The sequence below is a fragment of the Uranotaenia lowii genome, chromosome 2 (assembly GCF_029784155.1).
Source record: "Uranotaenia lowii strain MFRU-FL chromosome 2, ASM2978415v1, whole genome shotgun sequence".
Taxonomy (NCBI): domain Eukaryota; kingdom Metazoa; phylum Arthropoda; class Insecta; order Diptera; family Culicidae; genus Uranotaenia; species Uranotaenia lowii.
Window position 1 is genome coordinate 271,083,913 of NC_073692.1, and position 16,919 is coordinate 271,100,831.

Genomic DNA, 16,919 nt, shown 5'->3' on the forward strand with positions numbered 1-16,919 from the left:
AAGCAAGTGTTTCGACCAGCGATAATGTATGCAGTTCCGATTTGGTCTAGCTGCTGCGCGACGAGGAAGAAAGCCATCCAGAAGATTCAGAACAAGGTTCTGAAAATGATTTTGCGGCTTCCACCTTGGCACAGCACCGAAGATCTTCATCGGATTGCGGGCATTGAATCTATCGAAGAGATGGCCAACAAAATCATCTCCAACTTCAGAGGCAAATCGATGCAGTCTTCCATCGCAGAGATTCGTTCTCTTTATAATTAGTTTTATTTTAGGATAGTGTTTAGTTTTAAGTTTAAAATATTTTTGCCATTACAGGATGTTCTCCTACATTAAATACTTGATTGCGCTCAGCAAATTTAAATCTTATAAATAAATGTTTATTATCTAGTTAACTATAGGGCTCAGAACAGTTCATTATTGAGCTGAACACCTAATTTTATGTAATAATGTAATATAAATGTAATGATGAATTGATACAAATAAAGATATATTTAAAAAAAACCTTCAGCTTTCATATGCATAAGGCAAATATTTTTTTGGACGTGTAATATATGAACTACAGTGTGTGGGTCAAGGATGGACGAGAGAATACTTCTATGGATTCTCTCAGGCCAGGCTCGACCATCGCCAGCAGTAGCAACGCGTCATTCGACTGAGCGAGTTGCAGCGTCGGTCCGGAGGACGACATTACCTTGGTGGGTGATCTCATGGTGCATCTGGATTGCACATTTGGCGACCGACAGGACTGAGAATATTTACAGATTGTAGTGATAAAGTGATTAGTGCGTTTTTTTTACGTCGGAAAGTTTTATCGTACAGTAAAAGAACCTGGGGCAGAGATCACCCACCAAGGAGAAAACAAAACACCAGAATCGAAAACGACCAGTGTTGCGGATAGTACATATTGTTCATCAGTTATGTACAATTGACTCAAAAGGGAAAAATCGAAAAATTATTGAAAATCGGAAGTCAAATTTCAGAGACAGCCAATTGCAGTTGTGTTGGTGAATTTATAATTGCGTATTGGGAGGACCGCAAAGATCAAATCTGCGTGTTGAGAGGACCGCAAAAGTAGAGTCAGCGTGTTGTGAGGACAGCTGAATTGAATATTATTGGCGAGTTGAGAGGACAGCCAATTATCTGCGTGTTGGGAGGACCGCAAAGTAGAATCAGCGTGTTGAGAGGACAGCTGAAATGAAATTAATGGCGAGTTGAGAGGACAGCCAATTATCTGCGTGTTGGGAGGACCGCAAAAGTAGAATCAGCGTGTTGAGAGGACAGCTGAAATGAAACTAATGGCGAGTTGAGAGGACAGCCAATTATTTGCGTGTTGGGAGGACCGCAAAAGTAGAATCAGCGTGTTGAGAGGACAGCTGAATTGAATATAATGGCTTGCTTATATGACAGCCAATTGTTTGTGTGTTGGGAGGACCGCGGAAGTAAAAGAGGATGGCCAATCATTTGAGGGTCTGAGAGGACCAAAGAACTAAAATCAGCTGAATTAAAACAAGTGAATTGAAGAGGTAGGAAATAATGTGCGTGTTAGAAGAACCGAAAAGTTAATTCAGCGTGTTTAGAAGACAGCTGAATGGAGAATGAGATGACAGATAATAAGCTTTATATTAAGGGAGATTTGAAAGAAAGATTATGAAGTACCAAGTTGGTTGTAGAAGAAGATGATCTCACGGAAACAGGACGTTATATTATAAAGAGGAAGGGAAACATGGAACATGACAAGATACGAACGATGAAAAGCTATAAAGAAAAAAGAAGAGTATGAAAAACGGTTAAATAATAAATACAAAAATTAATTTATTGAAGAAGAAGAAGAAGATAGATTAATAATAAAGCGATCAGAAAGTGAGCTGTCAGAGCGATGAAGCGGGTCAAAGTAACAAAGACGAAAAAATATGGCAAAAAAATAAACAAATAAGGGAAGAAGTAAAAACACTTAAAAGATCTTTCGTATCTAGTTGATAAAAAAAAGAACAAAAAAGAGCCCGTAAAAATAACAGCCTGATAAGATGGAAGTGAATATAGGTATAGCTAGGAGGAAGGAACTATTACGCTGTTAAATGGATAAACAACCATTATAACTGTAATGATTTGTATTAAAATGAATATCTAATTGGATGCAAGAATATTCTAGAAGAAATTCTATCAGTTAAGATGGATGTTCCCACATTTTATTCATGAGAGTTATATGTTGAATGCAACCCTGAAAGATAACGAAGAACCATTTTCGTGGATAGCCAAAACTCAAGAATTCGTTGGAAAGAATATTTAAAATAGAATGGTGTTTACAAAACTAACAACACTTTTATGGAAGGAGGATACTCAATTCAATGGAAGTTCGTTTGTGTTCTCATGGAAAAAAAGTTTGAAACAATAATATTTAAAAAAAATAAACTATTTGGCAATCCTGGCTTGAGCTTTTCGCAGCTGATCAATATAACATGGCCTCGCTGTGGTCAGTGGGGATTTAGTCTTCCCAAAACTTGAGAGAGTTAGCTCTATCTGAGCTTGCATATGTGTGTTAACTGACGACAGTAACGACCAGCGTTGTCAGATCTACGGACTTTAGGCATTTCTTCGGAGCTACGGATCGATGCTCAAAATCAACGGACATTCAGCATTTCCTACGGATTTTCTACGGATTATCGAAAATTAACGGGATTCTACGGATAAACCAAAATCCTACCTGACGACCATAAAAAAAAGCTCATCATGTTTCATTTAGCAAAATCAGTACATTTTTCGATTTTCGTCAAACTACGGAATTGAGCGGTTTGCAATCTGGCAACGCTGGTGACGACTACGCTCAAGCGAAACGCAAAAAAAAATGGCTAGCTCATCTGTGCGTCCATGAGATAACGATACGCCGCCGTTCTTGGCTTTCTTTTCTGCGGAGAGGGAGGGGATGAAGATTAGAATCCGCTCTTTCCTTTTCAAAGAGACGCATATCCTCCCACTAATGTATTGTTGTGTAGGTAAATCGCTACGAAAGCTCTCAGCAGCAGCGAACGTTTCCCAACAGCGACACCGACGTCCATCAACGACGTCCTGGCCCCTGGGCATTCAGAAAATGAAAGCGCTGAAACAAAGTGAGCGTGCGGCGCTAAGAGAGTCACCTCCTTCTCACCTAGAGGAAGCCTGGAAACATTTAGGCGTTTCCATCAGGCTCAATGACATGGTTTTGTGCTTGCACGACAGCATATATTAAGGCGCATTGTTATTGCGCAAAGTGATGAAATTCTGTGATTGCGGATACCATGTTTGATTGAGCGCGCATTCGGATTGCGTGAAATCCTTACGTGTTTGTATAATGTGTAGTGTCCCTGAAAGATGTTTTTTTAAATGAAATTCAAATAAAACTAAACATATAGGTATGTCACAAAGTCTCTCGGTTTCGTTTCTTCAATATCTTGAAAAATTTAAGGGCTAGTCGCGACGATATTATTGGATTTGATCAATGGTCGCCCGTCAGCGGAAGAAAGAGCAAAGGAAAAGCGATCATAAGCTCAATAAGTGATTTTAATTGTTTTTTTTAAAGAATCGTAACTCGATAGGCTTGAACCCTGCACAAACATTTTTAATTTTTTTTTTCTTCTTTCCCGAGAGGAAGGGAGATGTGTGGGTCAAGGATGGACGAGAGAATACTTCTATGGATTCTCTCAGGCCAGGCTCGACCATCGCCAGCAGTAGCAACGCGTCATTCGACTGAGCGAGTTGCAGCGTCGGTCCGGAGGACGACATTACCTTGGTGGGTGATCTCATGGTGCATCTGGATTGCACATACAGCAGTTTTCCTGGGACATGTTTTTTCGGATTTTTTTCTTTCATGCTGAATAACGAGAAAACCAGTAGAGTAGCTTTAGCTATATATAATGTTCTAAACACAGGCGCGGTCCTATGGGGGGGGTGATCGGGGTGATCACCCCCCCCCCCCCAAGCGGCAAAAAACCATTACAAAATACTCGCAAACGCTGGAATTTCTATGAAAAGTTTGAACATTTTCTAGTGGGTGTTCTTTGGAATATTCAAAATTTTCCACTCCGTGGGGGTGATTGTTAAGTTAAATAAAATAATTTATTAATTTCTTAAATTCTCAAAATCAGAAACAATTCGGTCCACAAAACTAAACCAGCTGTAACTTGCAATTCCCTTTTTCACCAAATTACTTTTGTCGAAATTGCTGACCATAGAAGCATCATTTATGCATTTTTATACAATCACATCTATTCAATTTTCTAAAAATACTAAAAATACTACTTCTTAAATTAGAGGTGATGAACAAAACCTGATAAAAATTGAGTTCAGGAATTTACCTCCAAAAACAGGTTTTAAAACAACGGCTCCAAAAACTTGCCTATGTACTAATTTTTCCTAGATGAGATAAAACCAGTGATAATAATATCCTGTCATAACTCGACTATTATCTCGGGAGCAAGGACTTTTCATTGAAAAATAGAAATGAACCCTTTATTATTTTTTTTTTCATTTTAAATTATACATTATGTTTGAAAATATTGAATGCATGAAGCAAAAATAAAATTTTCCACTTTTTTACTTAATCATTCGTTTCAAATTTGTAGCTATATCTTTCGATTCAGTTCCAATAAACTTTAAAATCTATGAGAGCTTGAAATTTAAAGAAAACAAATAAAAATAAAGTTCGGAAAGCTGCATACCTAAGAATTTGATTTCAATGTTTATGTTTTACAAATAAATTTATTTTTAGAAATTGAAGAATCGAAAAAAGAGTTTATATTAATTAGTTTTTTCGAATCACGTTTCAGCAATATACTTCAGAAAAATAATAAAACATTCAGATTTAAATTCATAGTAATTGTTGACACCTTCTCAAATAAACGTTTGGATTTCCAAAGGTATTGTTGGAAAACGAGAATCACTAAAATTTTGATGAGAGTTTTGTGGTGGTATAAAAATATTGTGGATAACTAGAGAATTTTTTCACAAGTGTGTATTTTTTCATTTGTTAAATTACATTTAGAACCTCTAATTAAATTAAATGAAATTTGAAGGGAAGAGGAGAAGAATTGTGCATCATGGTCGTGAAATATTGTTTTTTTTTTTTTAAAGAAGTATATCTAATCAAATTCATTCATTACTTTGAAGATTAACCACTTAGATAAAAAAAAATTGTTTGAATCATTACAAATTGCTGATATGAAATATTTTTTCAAGAACCTAATTTCATCCTCTATTTTTATCCAAATAGTTAACTCCACATTCAAAAGGGTTTTAAAAAAAATTACATGACCACAGAATTAACTCTTTTTTAGATGTAAAGAATTAAAGAGCTAATTTTGATTTACGTTGGTGCCCTCATTATTTTCAAATAGGTTAAAAATTATTCAAGAAAATTCTGCATTTTTCTGACAAAACTTTGAAACACTACAATTAAAATTAAAATTAAAGGTTCATATCACATTTCTTTCCGCAAGAACGCTAGTAATTTTGACTTCTGTGAATTTTTTTTATTGAAGTTTTCTGTTTATTTACTGTTCCGAATTTTGTAAAACAACAGACTTTTAACGAATGTTTAAAGAAGTAATGACATTTAAGATATTTGTCAAAGCAGAAACCAAATCGCCTTTCAGACTTCAGCAAATTTTTTAAATGAATAAATCTTTGTTTTTTTAAACTTTCTTTAGTAATGTCAGAAATTCTTTTCTTTCAGAATTATAAAACTCTGTAGATTTTTTCTAGATCACTCATCATCATCAAAGTAGTATTCCTTAATTGAATAAAGTTTAATAAACAAGTTCAGAATCAGTTTTTTTACGTTAACTTGTAAGTTCATCAGTTATCAATGTTTGATTTCACTAAAAACTGATTCTTTTTAAAACTCCCTATATACTCCATATCACCAAAACGAGAGGTGATAAACAGATAAACAAAATCCTGTTGAAGATTCGAGTTCAGCGCACCAAAATCTACTAAATCAATCATTAAAGCATAGACAACAAAATATCTCTTGCATTATTTTAGTAAGACGTTTTCATTGGAAAAATCATTTTCAAATGTTAAAAACTAATATTTTTCATCTTCATATTATATTTAAATTTATGAAGAGTTAATCACCGTGATTTTGTTAGTTAATTTTATTTATCGACCTTATCGGTGAAAATTAAAAGAACATAACTAAGAACATTTCAACATTATGAAAATTCTTGTTAAATAGAAAGTTAGAAATGTATGGATATTGAAAATGAGAGAATAGAATTTTATAAGAAGCATTTTAATCATATGTCATCAAATCATTCTTCATGGATAAAAAATAAACAAATAAATAAATAAATAAACAAATAAATAAATGAATGAACAAATAAAAGGGATCAGTTTCGTGTTTGATCATTCAAGAACTCTTCCATTTCCCTAATTGTACTTTGTCAGTGATGATGAATTGTTGTTGTATTTTAAGTACATAAAGTTATAACCGCGAACACAATCTAAAATTAATTTTTCTTGCCTTTTATAATGATTACTGGTTGAATTTGAATATTAATTAAGGATTTTATCTTTGATTACTTAAAAACTTGATGACTTGATAGAATTATTTATTTCATTTTTAAATTAATCATCTACTAATTACGAATAAATTCTCTGAAGTTCAAAATGGATATATTTTCCTCATCGATTATCACATTACAAATTGTGATTGAATAGTAAATCAAATGGATGACATTACAGAGGAATTTTTAAACCAAAACTACAATGAAATTAAAGAAAAGAAATGTAAATTAATACGGTTGATAATTTACATTATTATCAATAATTCTGACCTGATCTGATTTTTTGTAAGAATTTGAGTTTAATTTCTTATTAAATCTGGTGTTATATTTGATCTATTCTTCTTCTGTGCACTGATTGTTATGTCCAAAGCTTCAAATTCTCGCTTTATTCCAATTTTTAAATCGCATTCCGTTTCTGATGTTCTGAAAATACTTGCTTGATTTTTTTTGTTCAGAATAAGAATCAACATTTCGAATGGTTTAATAATGACTAACCAGAAATAAAATTGATTTTAAATTTTGATTCTGATTTATCGTATCAGTAGGGGAGAATGAGGATACTTGATACCTGGGGATACTTGATTCCTTAGCTAAATCTCGAAACTGGATCAAATGTTCTAGAAAAATGTGCCAAAATGGGCAAAATAACAATGCTTGTAGTTTAAAATTTTTTAACAAAATAATTGTTTGAGTAATTGAACTATGTTTGAAAAATTTCACAAAATGTAACTTGAAGATCTTTTTTCATCACTTTAAAATGTTCCTTACATGGGAAAATTATGAAAAAAATATTTGTTCAAATGTATCAATCGTTCGAGCGTAAAATGAACTTCATATTGCCATATTTTCAAAGCAATGGAAAACTCTCAACTTTTTTCAGAAAAAGTTTTCTAAAATGTTGATTATGGGTATAATTGATCCCCAAGAGTTGGGTACAATTGATCCCCCTTCCAAACGGCATATTCTTCTTCGAAATTACTTATATTTATCCAAAAACTAATATTTATCAAACAATTGTCTGAAGAAAAGAGCAAAAATAATTAATTTTCTCTTAATTATAAAAAAGCGCCTTTAAGTATGCAATGTTATAAGCGTTGAGATAAAGTTATAGAATTTTCTTCTTATGTCTGCTATAAATTGTGAAATGAGAACAAACATGACCAAAATAGTCAATTAACATTCTATCTTGGGGTTTTGTTTGATTTTTATACAAGGATTAGGGCTTTCTGAATAAAAGATCAAGTCTCCCCTAACTTCAGAAAAATCGCATTTTTTTTACTCCCACAAAAATGCTTCTAGTTCATCAACGAGTTCAAGTATCGATCTAATTTTTAGAGCATAGAAACTTGAAGTTACAAGCTGTCAGAAAATGTCAAAGACGGCGAGTTGCTAATTTTTTCCAGAAAGATATGGTGAAAATAAGAAAAGGGGATCAAGTATCCCCACTCTCCCCTATCTTTTTTTTCGAGTTTATGTGATGATTATGGGTTTGAATATGGTTTTAGAAATGAATTTGCTTATTTATTGTCCTTTTTTGGTATTGTTTTAATTTCTAACAAAATTTGAAATTCGAACCCCCCCCCCCCATGGACGTGTCCATCGCACGGGTCTGTTATACAGCAAATATTAAAGTCTCATTTGAAACTGCACACAACCACCCCCCCCCCCCACTCGCACTCTCCAAACGAACGTTTTTTTCGCAATACATTTACGATATCGACTGATTTTTGAAAATTTGGAAAATCACCCCCCCCCCCCCCCAAGAGCCAGCTCTAGGACCGCCCCTGTCTAAACATATTTTACTGACATGACAAGGTTTCTATTGATATAAGTTTTATATAGAATTCGTAATCGTTCAAACGACTTAGATAGATTTTACTTTTGGAGTGTCAAATTGACACTCTAAGCAGGAAAAGGGAGTTTTTTTGTCCAGGCTTACAGTGTTCGTTCAAAATAAAGATACAATCATACAATATTCAAGAATTTTTGAAATCATTAGGGGTCCCCGAAGAAATTTTTGTATTTTGAAGCTTCTGAAAAAAGTTACAAGCCTTCAAACTTGCAATAGTGTCAAAATGACACTCTAATGCGCTGCCGCTATTCGCAAGACTGTCCCATATGCATTTTCGTCATTTTTCAGTTTATCTCAAAAATCGTTCAAATACAGTTAGTTCTTCAATTTATACTAAAAACTTTCATAACTTTGTTCTCAACATATTCGAAAAAAATACCAAGTCATGTCTGTCCCATATGAAATGTACCCGCAAAGCTGTCCCATATGTCTAGTTTTACAGAATGCTTTTCAAATGCTCCTCTTATATACGTTAATTTAACAAATATTCATAGAATGTGTGCGACAAAATAAGCATTCATTAAAATTACGGGAGTTAGACTAGATAAAACAGTACAGTAAAGTCAAAAATAACAATTTCCATAATTTTTACAAACTAAGTTTAGCCTAATGAGTAAATTCCACCAAACTGTTTTTTTTTTCAATTTTGCACGAGGCTTATTGAAATTGTTCGTTATAAAAGATGGAAAATAGTCAGCTACAAAGCCATTTTTTTAACAAAAATTATGTAGTTTTTACGTAGCCACAACGTGCAGATTATTCTGCTCGTTGCATCACTTCTATCTAACTGAAGAAAATTTTTTTAGTCAAAAATCAATTCAGATTGATTGTAACTCTTGTTGGGCAGAAATATTACGAACTAAACTGTCCTAATAGGGTAACGGACCTATTTTGGACCGCTTTGGGAAGTGGCTATGCTATTTTCTGAAATAAAAAAGTACATGTTACAATTTTTGGCTGCTTTATCCATTCATTACAAAGATACTGGCTTTTTTTATCGAAACATATCGTCGTTTGTTGCAATGTAACAAGATTTAAGCATAAAAACTCGTTTCTTCGATCATTACTCTGGTCGGTATTTTGGACCACCAGATTTCTATTTCGGACCACCCTCTGGACCTATTTTGGACCATCCTTCAACTAAATAAGTTTTTTTTTTCTAAATTTTGCTATATTTACGACAGCGATTGATGCGCAATTATGCTACTAATTCAGTTAATCTTTTCCTTTCTTATTCTAGTAGTCGAGTTTTGTTTGTTCACGTTATTTCCTTCCTGAACTAACTTTCTTCAATTTTTCTCAGCCTCTATTTAGCTACACATGTTTGTTGAATATTTGCTACTACAACCATCTGTTGGCTTATCTTTAGGATCGATTTTTTGCGTTTTCCTTTAGGCGACCCAATGATTAGTTAAGAAAGTCTGACATCATCAACTCCGCGACGTCAATAAATGCATTTTGACTTTGAAAACCTTCGTGGATTTGTTTTGGCTTCGGTTCTGTAGAATACAAAGATTCAAATAAGATAAAAATGTGCGAGAATTATGGAATCTTTTTAACCATCTAAAAGTCAGGTTTTTTATCGCTGAAAAATTCGCAAAAGTTTATTTTTATCTTTGAAACAACTTTTGTTCTACGAAAAAAATTATCGTGGGAGTAAATTCTTCAACCGTTTTTTTTTCTTTTTTCATTTATTGCATAACCACAGGGACTGAAAAACTAGATTTCTAATATTTTTCGCTAGTAATTTTTAGACATTTTAAATTTTTTTTCTATGTTTTGAATCACGTTAAGACTATCTCATAGCTATAGTTGAATATACGATTTACTAAAATTGTCCTTCTATTAACTGAGATATTTGACTATTTCAAATATTCAACTCAGTTAGATATTTTTTTCCAACCCCTCCATTAAACGGGGTTTATATTTCGTCTCTTCTACCTAACCAAGTTTATTTTTATTTCTCAAAAATCAACCCTGTATGATTGTAAGTTTTAGACCAAACTGTCAATAATTTTTCATGAAGCATAAAAAAAAACGACTTAAGAAAAAATAGGTGAATGTCCAGTATTTTCATGTTTATAAGTTTCTTTAAGCTGTAGCTTTTGACAATTGCTTATCAAACAGTTGCCATTGATGTAGATAGTATAATTAACGTGGTTTAAAGCATAGTGTACAGAAAGTAAGTGAAAACAATGATTGGCTTGGTTTTATGTCGATTGAAGTGAACCCCGTTTAAAGGCGGGTTTGGGCTTTAGCAAACTTTCTTTATAATAAACGATTGAAATAGTAATTCTTTTCATATTGCCGTTCAACGTTTTATTACGTCCAAAAACATTTAACAGCATGTTGAATACTCAGATTATGTTGGGTGGTCCAAAATAAGTCACTAACGATTTAAATATATATAATAAATTTTCTGTTCTTCGAGCTCGCAAACTAGTTTTCAAGTGTTTTATCATAGCTGTGAATATGTTTGTAGTTGTTAAATTCATCTCAGCTAGGCAGAAAACTTCTTGGAAGTTTACTCCAATAATGGCACGTCCTCTAGAAATGGGCTCGATTTGGTTCAACTGTGAAAAATAAATACAATATTTTCAATTTTTTATCCTCTATCAGCTTTTTTAAATGGAATCTTAGATATGATTAAAATCATAAGAAAAAGCTTTTCCTATATTTGTTCAAAATTTTCATGATCAGCATGATTTATGAGAGAAATATTCGAAAAAAGGTGTAAGGTGGTGCAAAATATGTACCCGGTCCAAAATAAGTCCGTTACCCTATTCATCTCATTTTCCAGAAAATAAAAATAGGTATAGTATTTTAAAATGACTATTTAGATTTCATATTTTCTTCATTTTCAGTTAGCGTTAATATGTGTAATTTTTGTCATTCGATTGAGCTGTTTTAAAGGGTTAATCGATTCAGCTCCTAATGTTTTCTTCATATGGTATTTTCTAATCAATAGACGATATGAAACCAAAATCTGCACGTTGTCTAAGTGTTAAATCATTGATCTTACGTTAAAGAACACTTCCGTCCCACACTAAATCTCCTTGAGTGACAAGTGTTTATGATTGTTGTTTATGATTCGTTGTAAGTAATCGGTCGGTAAAGCATTTTTTTCCTGAAATTTATGACCAAACTGTTTTACTGCTGCTTGCAAAAGCAGATGAGAGGTGGAGATGCTGTAAAAGAGAGAAAAACAAATAAAAACGCCCATGATGATCTCTGAACGTGTTTGGTACCGTTAGGTGCCTGAAGAATTCCCTTTAACTTATTCCTAAAATAAAAGATATTTCAGTATTCTTGTTTAATAATGTGCCAGCTCTTGACTCGACAGTGATTTCGAATTTTCGACTGATGTTCAACTTATAGCTTAGAAAAAAAAATAATACTCAAAAGAAAGAGAGTAAAAAGTCCAATATGAGTGGCCATTACGGTACAAATCGCGGGTGTTTAATAGGTGAAAATCGGGCCAACAAAGGAAAAGAAAAATAATTTGCAAATTTTTCGCATTCTTTCAAAGGTTGGATTGGCTCCACGTAAAGCCGTTGACCCAGACGGGATTAATTATTACAATGGTTTCTCATAAAAATGTGTTTTTGTATAGGTATGAGTGTTTTGGTTACATCAGCTATAATTTGGAATTCCGAAGCACTGCTTCAAAGATCATGCAGATATCTAGCCGTTGGAAACTGTTCGGACAAAAATGACAAAATGACAAAAATGACAAAATGACAAAAATGACAAAAATGACAAAAAATGACAAAAATGACAAAAATGACAAAAATGACAAAAATGACAAAAATGACAAAAATGACAAAAATGACAAAAATGACAAAAATGACAAAAATGACAAAAATGACAAAAATGACAAAAATGACAAAAATGACAAAAATGACAAAAATGACAAAAATGACAAAAATGACAAAAATGACAAAAATGACAAAAATGACAAAAATGACAAAAATGACAAAAATGACAAAAATGACAAAAATGACAAAAATGACAAAAATGACAAAAATGACAAAAATGACAAAAATGACAAAAATGACAAAAATGACAAAAATGACAAAAATGACAAAAATGACAAAAATGACAAAAATGACAAAAATGACAAAAATGACAAAAATGACAAAAATGACAAAAATGACAAAAATGACAAAAATGACAAAAATGACAAAAATGACAAAAATGACAAAAATGACAAAAATGACAAAAATGACAAAAATGACAAAAATGACAAAAATGACAAAAATGACAAAAATGACAAAAATGACAAAAATGACAAAAATGACAAAAATGACAAAAATGACAAAAATGACAAAAATGACAAAAATGACAAAAATGACAAAAAATGACAAAAATGACAAAAATGACAAAAATGACAAAAATGACAAAAATGACAAAAATGACAAAAATGACAAAAATGACAAAAATGACAAAAAAGGACAAAAATGACAAAAATGACAATGTGGTGCATATATACAGGAGTTATTTCTATGATTCCAGTTACTCTTAAGATCCATTCTTTAGCAATTAATCTTTAAAAAAATTGTAATGAATATTTTGTAAGAAAAACTGTAGGTTGATAAACCTCATTGTGGAAATTTGTAACTTTCAAAACTCTCAGTGATTCTGAGCGTATTCGAATTTCGAAAGGATTTTTCGATTTTACCAACCAAATGGTGTCTCAAATGCTGACTGCGCATGCCCTACCGAATGTCCTTCTTGCAAATGTGGGATCAGTAGGGAGATTCCCCGACTTCGAAACATTCCGTTGTCTTCCCCATTCAGAATTCACAACGGTCCGCGTAAGACGTCCTTTTGTCGCGTTCTTAGTCTGGAGGGTGGATTTTTCTACTTCCGAGAAAGTTTTCGATTGCAGAAAGTGTGTCAAAGGGTAAATCTACCTTCAGGCGTAATAGTGCGGAGTGATTCAAAGTTCAGTTTGTGAAATAAGGTAAGATATCTATGAGGGACCTTTTCCAAAAATTTTACTTGAGAAATTTTCGTGTATGCTTACAGTGGGGAGCAAAGAAAAAAAAGTATTAATTTAATCACTACCACATGTAAACGATGGCTGACGTACGCATGTATGTTTGTGGAGGAATTTTACCAACCCTTGTTTTTATGTACTGAAGTGCTCGGTGAAAGGATATTTACTCCTAATGTGATATTTTTTTATGAAAATATTCTTCTTTCAGTTGCCATTGACTCACAGTTGTGGTGTGATTTAATTATTTCCTTTGCTCACATCTATTCTAAAATAATGGAAATCTAATTGGAAAGTTTGTAAATTGTGCATGATTTGATTAAATCCTTGTCGTTTAGTTTAATATAAAATAAATGCTTGGTTCTTAATGAACGGGAGGGTGCATTAATAATAAGTTTAAAATGTTATTCAGAACTATTAATTCTTTGGAAGAGTCGATATGGTCTAGCGGATAGGCTGGTGCGAGGAATACCTGTAAGTGAACCAGCCCACCTGATTGACTCGTTCTTCCAAAATATATTTATGTACATACATCAACACACGCAATACATTGATCCCATCGCAGTTTATACGAAGCCATGGGGTCAGGGTATGGTGTACGCGTATTGGAGATTTGTAGAACTTAATAATCTAAAGAATGCATGTGAACACATACTTAGGCAGAAACTGCGGTGAATCCGTGCACCCATGGTGGATAACCAACACAAACAAAATAATACAAAATATACAAATAAAGCCCTCAGAGCCAAAGAGGTTTAAGTGGAAAAACTATCGATTTTGAATTAAAAGTGTCGAAAAATTTGCCAAATTTAAGCAATAATTGTTGATTTTTTCAGATTTTTGGAATTTTATTTACATGACACATTCAAAGCACCCCTCAAATGGAGAACCGATTTTCATTTTTTTAAGAATCCAGTATGTTATCGTTGAAATTTAGAAATTTTAGTACGAATAAAATATTTTAACAATTACTCTTAATTTGAAGCATTACTTTGTCAAAAATTTAGCTATTTCTAAAAAAAATATTGCAAAAATGATGTTAAAAAAGCTATCTTTTAAGCATGATATGAGATAAAAAATGATAAAGGTATCTATTTTCAAGCTTTGTGACGTCACGATTTTCTACTGTTTTTCAATTAATGATTCCTTGATTCCATATTGTCGAAAATTTAAAAAAAAACTTTATGAATCAGTTATATGTGATTTGAATGAAAATTTTGCAAAAAGATCAAGTTCTTCAAATCCGCTAATAGCTTGTATTACTTGCTGGCATTATGTTCAAACAAAATCAGTATCCATGAAATGAATGCAATGAGATTCAAAGAATATTTGAACATGGTAAACTTTTTAGATTAACTTTTTATATCAAACAAATTCGAACAACTTTCATAGAAAATAAATTTCTGATGAAATGTAGCTATATGAAACCTGCGAAACAGGAAGCAGGAAAAACTGGGTTCGTACGTTTTATCGGGAGCATATGCAAGTGCCTATATATGGGAGCCAGGACCAGGACGGATGGTGGTGAAATAACATCATCTTAAAAATAACCAGAAGTCTTCCTCAAAAATGCTTGAAAAAACGTTATCGTGGACATTTGGTTTGTTCGTTCTGAAAAGGAAAATAAGTTAAAAATCAACGGATTTAAACTATACTTTTAAATCGTCTACTATCAAAACAAATTGATTCAAGGCACTCAATCTATCATAACTTTGTCATTGTCATTATTATTGAAAATTTGAAGCCAGATCGTTGAGTTTTGGAAAGCATTATTCATTTATTTTATTTTTTAATGAAGAATTTTGAAAATCTCTTATAGTCCTCAGACGGATGTGAAGCAATAACTGTTTGTATTTACTGTATTGATTCATGGTTGTAATACAACCATTTTGGATTATTTTAAACAAAAGATTGAGGCTAGTTAAAATATTTTACTTTAAATTTTCAAATCGTTAACAAAACTGAACTCCAAATAACAATTTTTTTAGATTACATTTTTAAGAATATTATTATTGAAAAGAGATCAAAAGATGAATTGAAAGGATAATCACCGTCCTTATTTTGGATATCTCGCTTTATTCTTGCTTTCAAATATACTCGATTTCTAAATTAAGCGGAAAATAATGGTTTTTAGTACGTTATTTAATTTGTTTAAGCAATTGAGAGCTATTTTTCGCCTTCAAATGATTCTGGATAACGTTTGTTTTTCCCAGTTTAGTTCAGTTTTGTTTCATCATTTCAAACAAAAAAAAAAACAATATTTCGTTCATTTATTTCTTACTGGATAAGGCGCCTGTTTTGTTTGAGAGTTACGTGTCATTCCATCATCAGCCTTACTTCACTTTTCAGGGATGAAACTCGGATAAAACTTTCTTCCTGATCAGTTGTTGAAAAATTTAGCTGCCTAACCATTTTTCGTCTAAGGCTGGGTTGTCACCGGTTTTTGGAAATATAAAAACAAATACTGATTAAATCATACTAAAAATTATCGATAGAGGGATGATGTTAATTCCTGGCGCATTTTTTCATTGTGGTTACCGGAAAATTGGTTGGGGAACTGAGTTTGACCATGTTACGTAGAGAAAAATAAAGAATTAAAAGATGTTTAAAACGCTGCATTTGAAATAATTTAAATTTGAATTTAGAGAAATTATGATCTGGATCCTTGCTTTTAAGTGAAATATCATGTGTATTTTAAGAGTGAATTTGGGTTCAGTGTAGGATTTGGTTCTAGTTAGCCAATTTGTTTGAGCGTAGGAACAAACGATTGTCGTAATTAAGTTATCGATTATATTATTCTCATTCAGAGTATTCGAACGTTAAAAATTGAAAATAATATGATTTAGCTAGAACTTTTTGAAAAACTGCCCAGCTTATATTTTTGCTATCACTTAATAACGCTTTTTTAAGATTGATCAGAAGTTTCAAACGGATAACTAGGAAGTTTAGGAGCTTGGGAGTATAAAGCCTTCAAGTGGCCAATCGCTCACCAAGTTGATATTCCATGCCCCATTACCCGTACCCACTAATTTCCAGAGTGAGATTAGGGAAGATTTAGCGTACAGCCGCAAAACAAATCATCTCATATGCTTTCCGTGGTCTGTTCCCACAAATTTAGCATTGGAGCTGAGTCGACTCTAGTGACCATTAACAAACTTTCAATAGATCGAAGGCTTTTGAAATTATCATTTATTTTGCCTTCCCTTTGCAATTATATAGGCGTCAAACGGGGCATCATGCAACAGCGGGGTTAGATGCAACATTTATATAACACCACTCTGAATCAATTTTTTATTGAATGTATTGTAATAAAGTTATCGTTTTCTGATTACAAAATGATGATGACATAATTTCTCGCATCTTAAGCTAGTTTTTTAAAGTAAAAACCGTAAAAAACTTTACCCAGTATGACGGACGGGCTTGATAATATTAACTTATAACTTTTTACTGGTTTCCTCATACTATACCAACACTGTTGGTTTAAAAATATGTTTTCAAACAATCACTAATTTTTTTAAATAAATATTTT

General features: G+C 32.5%; 1 protein-coding gene across 1 annotated transcript in view; it reads left to right on the forward strand.

The window, feature by feature from the left end:
• The first annotated feature begins 13,202 nt into the window (after window positions 1–13,202).
• Window positions 13,203–16,919, forward strand: part of LOC129742637 (uncharacterized) — a 32,642-nt gene continuing 28,925 nt past the window's right edge. Inside the window, exon 1 of the mRNA XM_055734565.1 lies at window positions 13,203–13,357. The gene's annotated coding sequence lies outside the window, so the exon portion shown is untranslated. The remainder of the gene's footprint in view (window positions 13,358–16,919) is intronic.